This window comes from Pseudorca crassidens, chromosome 1, assembly GCF_039906515.1.
Source record: "Pseudorca crassidens isolate mPseCra1 chromosome 1, mPseCra1.hap1, whole genome shotgun sequence".
In the NCBI taxonomy this organism is placed as follows: domain Eukaryota; kingdom Metazoa; phylum Chordata; class Mammalia; order Artiodactyla; family Delphinidae; genus Pseudorca; species Pseudorca crassidens.
Genome location: NC_090296.1, coordinates 125,463,871 through 125,476,723, shown reverse-complemented (window position 1 = coordinate 125,476,723; position 12,853 = coordinate 125,463,871). Strand labels below are relative to the sequence as shown.

Here is a 12,853-nt window from a genome sequence, read left to right as displayed (position 1 = left end):
ACTTCTAAGTAACTTTATTGCATCTCAGAAAAAAGCTCAAGAATAGTTCTCAGAATACAAAAATATCAAGCCTACAACCTGGTAAAACCTACAACACCTGGCATCCAAATAAAATGGACTTGCCAAAAAAATTTAAAGATTGAAAAATAAAAATTTTAAAAAACAAGGGGAAAAAATTAAAAACAAACAAAAAAAAGAATGACCTTGCCTACAAAGAAGCAAGAAAACACATTCCTAAGGAAGAGAGCTGGGCCTGGTCAGCTGGCCAGCACAGAGCGTCTTCTGTGGGCCAAAGGCCGGGCCTGCCTGGGAAGCAGCGATGAGGGAGTAGAGGTCAGGAGGGTCCCCTCTCCTAGCACAGGAGCTCCTCTAAATGCTGGAGGACGACAAGGGGGGCGGGGTAGGGAAGAGGTCATCAAATACACAAAAGAACAAAGAAAGAATCTGGTTCCACATCCCCCTCCAGTAATACTACATGAAAGGGTTTTCATACTTGCCCTAATTTCTGTTTTTCCTCTTTATTGTGAATATACATCCAGAAAAAAATGTTTAAAATATGTGTTCAACTAAGCAAATTATAGCCAAGCAAACCCCTGTGTCACCACCAGTCAAATGCATCCCAGTGGTATCTCCTCGCTCCCTGCCCCCTGCCTGGATTTCTGCCCCCAGCATTCGCAGGAAGCCCTTCCTGAAATGGTTTTATAGTTGACCAGGCGTCCTTGCGTCCAGTGATGATAGTGAGAGCTGCGTGTCTCTGTAACATCTATCAATGGAATCAAGCAGTGTATGCACAGCTTTAGATCAACCTTCTTTCTCTCAATATTATGTACTTTGAAGATTTAACACTGTTGCTGGATGCATCTGTAGTTCATTCTATTCCTGGTATATAGAATTCAGTGTATGAACATGCTTTCTTTTTTAGTCCATTACACTATGGATGGACATTTGCATTGTTTCCATTTGGGGACTGCTATAACAAAAATACCACAGACTGGGTGGCTAAAACAACAAACATTTATTTTGCACAGTTCTGGAGGTGGGAAGTCCAAGATGAGGGAGACTGCATGGTCAGAGGTCGGGTTCTGGTGAAAGCCATCTAGACATCTTCGTGATTTAAAGATGGCTGTCTTCCTGTGTGATCTCACATGGCAGAGAGAGAGAGAAACGCTGGTGTCTCTTGTATAACGTCACTAATCCCACATGAGGGCCCCACGGTCATGACCTCCCAAAGGCCCCACTTCCAAATACCATCACATTGGGGATTGAGTTTCAACGTATGGATCTGGGGGACACATTCAGTCCATGGCAGAGGCTATGATCAACATATTGCTAAGAACATACTTGCGTATGTCTTTGGCTGCAACACACACACATGCTAGTAAGTAGCTCCTAGAGGAACTGCAGGCTCGTGGGTGTGCAAATCTTCAGCTTAGAAGACACTGGCACACCATTCTCCAAAGTGATTACAGCACCAGCAGTGTTAAGAGTTCCTGTGATTTCACACCCTTACCAATCCCTGCCAGTGCCAGTCTTGTTGTGTGGAGCTAGTTCACTGTGATTTTAACTTGCATGGTTAAAGCACATGTGTATGTTATTGTCCATTTGGATGCCCTCTCTTTGGAAATACCTGCCCATTTTTCCATTTTACTCGCTGTTCTATATCTTTTTTACTGATTTTTAGACGTACTTTATATATTCTGAATGTGAACCCCTTGCTGGTTACATGTGTTGCAAATATCTTCTTCCACTCTGTGACTTAATGTTTCTCTCTTTTAATGGTATCATTGATAAAGAAAAGTTCCGTAATTTAAATGAATCAAAGCCATCAAACATTTTCTTTATCATTAGTGTCTTTTGAATCTTGCTTAAAAGACCTTTCTCTAGGCCAAGATCATGAAGTTATTCTTCTATATTTTCTTCTACAGCTATAGTATTTGCTTTTCATCTTTTTCATTGTTAAAATATATATAACATGGTATTTACCATATTAATTATTAAGTTCATTCACACTATTCTGCAACCATCAGCACCGCTCATTTCCAGAATTTTTCATATTCTCAAACTGAAACTCTGTACCCATAAAATAATAATTCCCCATCCCCCCTCCTCCCAGCCCCTGGTAGAAGCCATTCCCCTGTCTCTATGAATTTGACTACTCTAAGTACCTCATGTAAGTGCAATCATACTATACTTGTCCTTTGGCATGTCTTATTTCACATAGCATCATGTCCTCAAGGTTCATTCATGTTATAGCATGTGTTAGAATTTTCTTCCTTTTTTAAGGACTTTTTCATCTTTTCAAGCCTATACTTTTATGCACTTGGACTTTTCTCTCCTCAGTATATACTGAAAAGACTGTCCTTTCCCCATTGCTCCTGCAGGGCCACCTTTTGTCGTGAGTCAAATGAGCTTATGTGCCTGGGCCTGTTTCTGGGCTCTTTATTTTGGTCCATTGATTTTATATTTTTGAGCCAATAATCAGGCCGAATTCATGGGCTTGCCACCAATGCAGCTGCTCAGGGCCCCATGCTCAGAAGAGCCCAGCATTTGATGTAATATTCGCCTACTAATGTCTTAGAATTCTTGAAAGCCCTCACATTTTCATTTTACACTGGGTCCTGAAAATTACACAGCCAGTCTTGCCAGTAACACATTGTATTATTTTAGTTTTATAGTAAATTTGAAAACTTCCCACTTTCCTCCAATACTTCTTTAAGACTATCTTGGCTATTTTTGGTCCTTGCCATTTCCATATAAAATTTAGAATCAGCTTCTCAAGTTCCACCAAAAAAACCCAAAAACTGCTGCTTTTGTGATTAAGATTACATTCAATCTATAAATCAGTTTATGGAGAATTGAAAATACTGAGACTTCCGGTCCAAAAATATAGGTAATTCCTCCAAATACTTAGATCTCTTAACATCTAAAAAAGATTTTTACATTTTCATCCCTATGCATGTTGTACAAATATCCAAGGAAGCTGACTTTCTTCAACTGTGGTAAAAATATGTAACATAATACTATCTTAAACATTATTAAGCATATAGTATTGTTAACTCTGCCCACATTATTGTACAAGGGTCTCTAGGACTTTCTCATCTTGCAATTCTATACAGCTCCTCACTTCCGCCTCCCATTAACCCCTGAAAATCATCGTTCTACCTTCTGCTTGCAAGTTTACTATTTTAGATCCCTGATATTGATGCAAGTAGAATGATACTGTATTTGTCTTTCTGTGACTGGCTTCTTTCACTTAGCATAATGTCCTCAAGGTTCATCCATGTTGTAGCATGTGTCAGAATTTCCTTCCTTTTTAAGACTGAAAAATATTCTATTATATGTATAGACCACGTTTTCTTTACCCATTCCTGTTGACAGACTTTTTTTTTAATAGATCTTTATTGGAGTATAATTGCTTCACAATACTGTGTTAGTTCCAACACTTGGATATTGTGAATAATGTTTCAGTGAACACAGATGCACAAATATCTCTTTGAGATCCTGTTTTCAATTCTTTTGGATGTACATCCAGAAGTGAGATTGTTGGAGTATATGGTAATTCTATCTTTAATTTTTTGAGGAACTGCCGTACTGTTTTCCATAGGGGCTGCAGTCAAACAAATTAGATTGAATTATTAGAGGAAGTATCATTAACTATGAAAAAGTGATGACTATCTCGTTTTGGATTTAAAAGGTTTTATCATGGGGACTTCCCTGGCGGTCCAATGGTTAAGACTTCACCTTCCAGTGCAGGGGGTGTGGGTTCGATCCCTGGTCGGAGAGTTAAGATCTCACATGCCTCACAGCCAAAAAAAACAAAACACAGAACAGAAGCAATGTCGTAACAAATTCAGTAAAAACTTTAAAAATGGTCCACATCAAAAAAATCTTTAAAAAGAAAGTTTTTATCAGAGGCAAACCAAGAGAACCACAATAGTTTAAGATATTCCAATAGCCGTTTTAAATTGTTCACTAGAGTGTTTCTGCTGCCAGAGCAGAAAAATCTGCCGCCAGAGCAGAAAAATCTGCCAGTCTAGTAGAGTTTGCCAGAAGTTGCTACAACAAAAGTAACATTCAAGGATACAAATGATCAATAGGACTTAAAATAGACTTATAAACTGTATCAGTATTACACCATTAAGATATATGTACACACACATAAAGTTCTTGACCACCTCCATAAATCCAATTTCAGCCATTTTAGAACTTTAAAAACATACATCTATGTATTCAAAACAAGTAAAAAATAGGGACTTCCCTGGTTGTCCACTGGTTAAGACTCCATGTTCCTAATGCAGCGGGGCATGGGTTCAATCCCTGGTCGGGGAAGATCCTGCATGCCTTGCAGTGTGGACTAAAAAAAAAAAAAAAAAAACTAAAAAATACTAATCACACCAACACTTTTACAATCTTTCTTTTTTTTTAATTTATTTTTATTTTTGGCTGAGTTGGGTCTTCATGGGTCTTCGTTGCTGTGCACAGGCTTCAGTAGTTGTGGCTCGCAGGCTCTAGAGCACCGGCTCAATAGTAGTGGCACACAGGCGTCTTAGTTGCTCCACGGCATGTGGGATCTTCCCGGACCAGGGCTTGAACCCGTGTCCCCTGCATTGGCAGGTGGATTCTAAGCCACTGCACCACCAAGGAAGCCCAACACTTTACAATCATTAAGGCTATTTTCACAAATATAAACTATTCACCAAGAACATATGTAGAAATTGCCTTTAACTAAATATTATTCTATTTAGTATACTGCTCATTTTTTTAAAAACTACAACTGTTAAAAAATGTTGATGCATCTTAAATATTTGTGCTAAAAAAGTTACCAGAAACAAAATACTAAAAACATTTTTGACTTGGTAATGCATTATCCCATTTATCTTTGGCTAAATGTAAAATCAGTTTTTATTACCTGAGCACAACATTAATACAGAGAAAAGGGAAAGGGAACCCCCAGGATTCAAACTTTGCCAGACAATCCAACAAATAGAAGTTAAATGTACTCATTTTAAATGTTAGCTTTTACCTTTAACATAACTACTCAGTGCTTACTCAGCATATTATATTTGCAAATAAAATTGACTTTGGTAGTATTTTCTCACAAGTCATTAATTACACAAAGCTTATCTTGCTCCCATAAATAGTCAATCTTCTATCTTTCCCCTCAAATGCTCTTTCCAACTACTGGACCTTTAGCAGGTCAGTAAGATGAATGGCAAGATAGCAATGCTTTATGTGACCCACTAAGCAAGCAGTTAAGACACCCATAGAGAGAAGATGAGGAACTATGAATCTATGAAAATATATGAAACAGGCAGCTCTCACTAAAGCTATCAACCATTGGAATCTGGTATTATCCAACGACTAAAAAGTGCCTTTGGTTTTTAAGTAAAAATAAAAGACACATTTTTCATTTTCACTGAGAATTTTATTGAACAACGTATTTACCATTTTGTTCCACTACCTTGTGCCATTTTTCAGGCAACTCATAATTCCATCTTCCCAAAACTTTTCATCTTTTTGAGCAAAGAACTGTTCCAGGTGCCTTTTACAGTCTTCCAGGGAATTGAAATTTTTTTCTGTTAAGAGAATTTTGTAAAGACCAAAATAAATGGAAATCAGAAAGTGCAATGTCTGGTGAATACGGCGGATGAATCAGAACCTCCCAGCCAAGATATAACAGTTTTTGCCTGGTCATCAAAGAAACATGTGGTCTTGTGGTATCCTGATGGAAGACTATGCATTTTCTGTTGACTAATTTCGGACGCTGCTTTCAGTTGGTCTAACTGGGAGCAGTACTTGTTGGAATTAATCGTTTTGTTTTCCAGAAGGAGCTCATAATAGAGGACTCCCTTCCAATTTCACCATGTACACATCACCTTCTTTGGATGAAGACCGGCCTTTGGTGTGGTTGGTGGCGGTTCATTTCGCTTGCCCCACGATCTCTTCTGTTCCACATTATTGTACAGTATCCATTTTTCATCACCCGTCACAATTTGTTTTAAAAATGGAATGTTTTCGTTACATTTAAGTATAGAATCGCATGTGGAAATATGGTCAAGAAGGTTTTTTTTTTTTTTCTGCTTAACTCGGGGGTCCCCAACCCCCAGGCCGCGGATCGGTAACCGGTGCACAGCCTGTTAGGAACCAGGCCGCACAGCAGGAGGTGAGTGGCAGGCAAGCTAGTGAAGCTTCATCTGCCGCCCTCCATTGCTCCCCATTGCCCACATTACAGCCTGAACCATCCCCGCCGCCGCCCCCCATCCCCCACCCCCGTCCATCTGTGGAAAAACTGTCTTCCACGAAACCGGTCCCTGGTGCCAAAAAGGTTGGGAACCGCTGGCTTAACTTATGTGGAACCCAAACATCAAAGCGACTGACATAACCAAGCTGGTGCAAATGATTTTCAACACTTGATCTGGATATTTTGAGTATGTCGGCTTCTCCGCGTGGTATAATGTTGATTGTTCTCAGTGAATGTCTCAATTTGATTGCTATCAACTTCAACTGGTCTACCAGACTGTGGAGCATCGTCCAGCAAGAAATCTCCAGCATGAAACTTCACAAACCACTTTTGACATGTTCGATCAGTCACAGCACCTTCTCCATACACTGCACAAATCTTTTTTGCATTTCAGTTGCATTTTTACCTTTCTTGAAATAATAAAGCATAATATGCTGAAAATGTTGCTTTTTTTTCCATCTTCAATATTAAAATGGCCACACAAAAATTCACCAATTTTGATAAGTTTTTTTTAAATGCACGCTGGTATAACAGCTGTCACAATACAATCTAACAAAATTGTTTTGAACGAAGTTAAAGACAACTAAATGCTACTAGAGCCAGCTTACAGGAAAACCGAATGAACTTCTTGGCTAACCCAAGCTTCATAAAGAAGAGGCCCATGAAAGCACAGCACTCTCTCACCTGTAAAAGTAAAAAAGAAAAAAGAAGTACCAGGTTAGTTGTGATTTCTCTTCATATTTAAGAATAGTCACATCTGGGAGAGCCATCACACTTGTATTACGATATTTCTCAAAAAAATTAGGCAAGTGAGTAAGGCAATGTATCCATCAACACTTCAGATCAAACTTGAATATAACAAAAAAACCTTAGCATCTAATGTAAACGACTAAAAACAATTAGGATATCGACCTATTTAAATCGTCAAATCATGTATCACCTGCTAAGCAAATAAAATCTACTACAGCCATCTACTGGCAGGGTTGGTTTATTTTTCAATATACATCTGGGATTTAAAGAAATTTTAAGACCTTATGCTCTACTTATTCTTTCTCTGCTTCCAACCCTTTTAAACTGATTAAGAAAAACATTCCATACAAAAAAATTTCAATGTGCATCAGATACCGCTGTTTTTTTTTTAAAGAGGTCCCACTATGTTCATGCCTTCAGTGTGGTCAATGATGCTTGGGTATTGGGCTGCTTCAATAAACAACAACAAAAACCAGACAAGAATTCTAACCTTTGGAACTTACACTCTATGTTGAACCTACCATTAAGACTTGCAAGACTAAATGTTAGGGACTGGAATAAGATCTGGAAGACATCCCTGCTCATCAGACAAATCAGGCAGGCAATTCTTGGCAGTACCTCAAAATATCATTTGATTGTAGAAGAAATAGATTTCTCACATTATTTTCAGTCCACTTGGTTTCAACAGACCCAGAGGGAACCGAAGTGCCAACACAGTCAGCTCTTCTAGCTCTAAAATTAAAATAGCCTCTACTAGCTCAGTTCTGAAGCGACTATAGAGCAGTATGGGTGACACTGATATGTAACCAAATAGTTTTACAAAATTTACTGGATTTCATATTTTAACTGTTTTCATAAACAATAAGAAGAGTGACTGATAAGCTACTTGGGAAGGTCACAGGGAAGGGCCCAAGCTGAGGAAAACAATTGGTACAAAAGCATAGAAGAAACATGATATAAATTCTTGTGCAGTAGTCCACTCTGAGAAACCACTGCCTGAGGCTGCTAGGCCTATGCAGAACTGAAAGTGGAGACTAAAAACAGGGAGACCAAAGACTTTTCCCAACAGGGATAGAACAGAAATAGGTATGAATCAAAAGCAGTGAGGACAGCTAAGCCAAAGCAGAAACAGTTTAAACTGACTTCCAGCATGGTGGGAGCATTAATCAGAAAAGGAAATGGAGGGAGGGGGTTTCAGATCAATTTTGGAATAAGTTACAGTGGCTACAGGATGTCCAAACTGGAGCCATCTAGTAAGCAGTTGAGTATATACGTCTGGAGCTCAAGAGAACGCTGGGCTGGAGCCATTGCTGAATACTGTGGACAAGAATGAGACCATGGGGATGTAGATCCAGGTTTAGGGCCTAAGCAGCAGCACCAAAGATCAGACCTCTGTGCCTAATTTAACTCTCCAGGTACTCTTTAAAGCACCCTGAAAGTGGCCTTACTCCCCTCTCCCTCCTTTTGGCTGCTGCCACCAAAGACAACCGCACTGAGGCTAAGACCCTTTGACCTCCATTCTAGCTACCTGGCCCTAACATCCTGTTGAAAACATACACAGTAAGTTGAGGAGTATGAGCCAAGATAACAAATGCCTATTTTTTCACGGAAGTGGAAACACTGTTAATTGGGGAAGGAGCAAACCACTGTCTCAGATATGGTTTTTTAAACCTTAATCCTTGCTAGTATCAAACTCTAAAGCTAATTTTGCCCAATGCTCTCAAATTCAAGGGTGATGAGATTCCAATTCCCCATCCTCCCACTGGTTTGCTTACTGGGAACATTACTCAAAGCCCAGCATCAGTCAGTCTCCTGACAAGCCAAAAGAGTCTCCCCCCCGACAATGGGCTAGACGCCCAATAGTCTTCTTTACCTTATGCTTTAACATTTCAAGTGGAAGACCAAGTCCGGTGCAAACCAGTCACTGTGCTTAAAAACTGCTTATAACATATGTTGTATCATTATTAAATTAAGAAAAACTTTCAAGTTTAAAAGAATCATGAAAAAAACTGTTTCTGATCATTCATATTCCCACCATTACAGAAGCTCAATTCTTCTGCAGTGTTTTAATACAATTTTTAGTTCCAACAGAATATTCCTTTTTCCTTACAAGATATTCTCTGAAAATGTCTTATAAATAATTATAACTTCTTAAAGATGGTTATACAACTCAACTTTGACACAAGAGTAGAAAACATGTCTGGAAAGTGATGGTAACTGCAGATTCTTGGGTAGCTTCAGAACCTTACAGAGGAGCTTCCCTGGTAGCACAGTGGTTAAGAATCCGCCTGCCACTGCAGGGGACACAGGTTCGAGTCCTGGTCTAGGAAGATCCCACATACTGCAGAGCAACTGAGCCCATGCTCCACAACTACTGAGCCAGAGTGCCACGACTACTGAAAGCCCATGCACCTAGAGCCTGTGGTTCACAACAAGAGAAGCCACCACAATGAGAAGCCCGCACACCGCAACTAGAGAAAGCCCGCACGGAGCAACAAAGACCCGATGCAGCCAAAAATTAATTAAATCTTGCAGATACATTGGTTCCTACTCTAGTCTAATTCAACACTATAGCAGCACATGGATTCTCCTTCACTATTATCTCCTCTCACTCTACCATCCCTCTAGCTTAGAACTAAAGCACTTCCTCCAGAAAGCCATCCTTAACTGTCCCAGACCTGGGTGATTCTCCTTTGATATCCTACAGTGGGGATTAATTTTTTGCACCATGGACCCTTCAGTCTGATTAAGCCTTTGGGCCTTTTCCCAGAATTTTTCTACAAACACGTAAAACAGTATTACAGAGGAAACCAACTGTACTGAAATAGTTTTCAAAACATTTAAAATATCATGTTCTATGGTATTATATGAGCTTCTTAACCGATGTAAACATTTAGCTGTTGATCCAATAACTATCACAATTCTGAAGTAATGAAGAGCATACATTACATCCGAATGTATCTCCCACAACTGTAATGCTGGGATGTGAAAACATACAGCTAATACTACTGTGGGGTTTTTTGTTTTTTTACTTTTCTTTTATTTCTTTTTTTTGTTTTTTTGGTTGCATTGGGTCTTAGTTGCGGCGTGCAGACTCTTCATTGTGGTGCGTGGGCTCCTCTCTAGTTGTGGCATGCTGGTTTTCTCTCTCTAGTTGTGGCATGCGGGCTCCAGAGCACGCGGGCTCCAGAGCACGCGGGCTCTGTAGTTGAGGAGTGCAAGCTCAGTAGTTCTGGCGCGCGGACTTAGCTGCCCAGCGGAATGTGGGTCTTAGTTCCCCCACCAGGGATGGAACCAGCATCCCCTGCACTGGAAAGCTGGTTCTTTACCACTGGGCCACCAGGGAAGTCCCGGGTTTTCTTTGCTTTTTTTGTGGGGGAGGGGATCTACATTCATAACTGAAATACTAAATTTTAGCGAGACAATAGCAAAAAAACTTTTTCCCGTCCAAGTTCACGGATCTTCTGAATTATAAACACTGACCCTAGATTAAGAATCCCTGCTGTAAAACATCTAGTTTAAAAAAAAAAAAGGCAATCCATAGAACTCACACAACTTCTCAGGGTGGGAGAAACCAGGTATTAAGAGTCAGTTATAGCAGAAACACCCTTGGAAACCTGTTAAATATTCCATAAAGTTACAGTATAATTGTGTTTTGTGTACATGACTCAAAGTAATTCTAATGCACATTAAAGTTTGAAAATCCCTACAACAACTTTTGCAGACGTCTCAACATCCATTGTAACTAACACATACACCCATAATAATGAATGGGAATTTTAAAATGTTCTTGCTTGACTTACAGAATTTTACTTCCATTTTAGTTTACTATTAACCTCCACTTTAATATAAATTAATAGATGCGTTAATTGTGAAAATTAAAGAGCTAGCTGCCTTCCACTAGAAATCAAGTTCTACCGTCAGCCAAGGCACGTCGATCAAAGACTATAAAAACTCAACTTTCGAATCACTGTTAATCACATATTATTGCAATTAGTCAAACAACTGCTGTACTTAAAAGATGACACCAAGGCAATGGAACTTATAAATGGAAACAGAATACCATTAAGGTAGTTTTTATTTATTGTTTTACAAGCAACTGCACAGCAAGAGCGCACTCACATTCCCATAGGATGTTGGCACTCGGCTTTTCAGAAAGCAAAGGGATGCCTTCGGGCAACACAAAGCCGACCCAGACGCTCGCGCTTTTTCTTTCCTGTCCCCACCCACCTCTTTGGGGTAAGCACCGGAGAACAGGTCCCCGGACGGTGGCGGTGGAAGAAGGGGGCGCTGCATCTGCCCTAAAGCGGCGTCTGCGGCTGGGAGCCGGGGGATCAAGGCGCTGGCGGCCAAGACGGGATGGCCATCTTGCAGCGGCCGTTTTACAACGCAGTTCTCCCGCCCCCAGGCGCGAAGCCCCCCCCACCGCCCAGCCGCAGCCCGGAGGCTCCACTGAGCGCGACCACCTCGGGGCTCGAGGTCGCCCCCGGAGCACAGGCCGTTGGCCGCCCACGCAGCCGGAGGGCCCCGCACCGGCGCCCGAAACCGCCGCCGCTCCTTCGCCTCCCTCATGCCACATCTCTTCCCCTAACGGCCACCTTGGCGCACCCGTCGCCTCCCTGCAATAGGCTTTCTCCACGCCTTCTTCCTCAGAACAAACACTGCACTAACGCTTTGCCACGCGGCAACGGCTCCCTCTGCCACTCTAACGCCTGCCTAACCCTTTCGCTTCACAAGGTTTTGTCTCCTCATGACGCACCGAAATAACCCGCCGCAATGCGCTTTCCCCGCACAAAGACCTGCCCGCTGCCTCCTCGCAGCGCAGCCCTTGCTGCCCCCGGTCCCCGAACCTCAACCAACCCAGCCCGCCTGCCTCCCTCTCCTGCGCCTGTTACCGAGCCCAGCCTTGTTCTGCTCGCCGCAAGACTGGCCAATAAATCGGGTGCTGAGTTGTTGGAACAAGGAATAACAATTTTAATCAGAAAGCTAGCCGACCCAAAAGATGGCAGACTAGCAACTCAAAAAATAAAACCAAAACCATTTTACCTCAATCCAAATTCCCGCTCCTTTTATAAAGAAGAGGGGAAGGGGAGAGGCCCACTGTGGCGCCCACCAATGGCTGAGCGGGACCACTTACCGGTGGCTCACTGACAGTTGCTCGCTTTGGGGAGCGGCCCGCTGCTGCGCCCACCAATGGCTGAGCGGCGGTTGCTGGAGCAACGAGGCTGCTAGGACTCGCGTTTGCCCCTCCCCTATTACAATTCTTCTCCCTCTCCCTTAACACGCTGTTAGACGCCTTTTCCCCAGGGGCTCAGACTCACCCTCCTGGAATTTAGACTTCAGGCCATGCTTCGGAGCCATTTGTAAGCGATTCGCAGCCGCCTCCTCCTTCTCCTACCTCCCCCGACTACTGCCCCCTACTCTCTATCCCACCCAACTCCGCGTCAGACGCGCCGTCAGGCACCGCCATCTCTACATCCTGGGCCGGATTTACCAGCACCCGCGGAGCCGACAGCATCGCGACCCACGCAGCCGCTGCTCCAGCCAATGGCAGCCCGCTGCGCACGTGGCCCTACGCCGGCGCCGTCCTGGGGCAAGCCAGGATTGGTAGCTCCAAGGCACTTGAGGCGCCGCGAGGTGGGGGAGGGCCGGCGGCTTCTTCCCATCCCCCACCCCCTAATGCTCTGCCCCTCCCCCACCCCCTGACTGCCTGGGATTTTTAAAGCTTAAATTTGATTTTGTGTGTTGTTGGGGCGATGGGAAGGGAGGCGGCGCCTCACCCGCAATAAAAGAATGGGAAAGGCCCAGTTTCGGAGGCCCTTAGGCGGCCACAAAGATGTGGGCTTTGAAATGGCCTGAGAG

General features: G+C 42.4%; 1 long non-coding RNA gene across 1 annotated transcript; it reads right to left on the bottom strand.

Annotated features, from left to right (window-relative positions):
- Positions 1 to 4,411: 4,411 nt before the first annotated feature.
- On the bottom strand, positions 4,412 to 12,541 carry LOC137232772 (uncharacterized). Its single transcript, XR_010947176.1, has 2 exons — positions 12,313 to 12,541; positions 4,412 to 6,925 (listed from the first exon to the last, which is right to left on the bottom strand). It is a non-coding gene; the product is annotated as an uncharacterized lncRNA (long non-coding RNA).
- Positions 12,542 to 12,853: the final 312 nt, after the last annotated feature.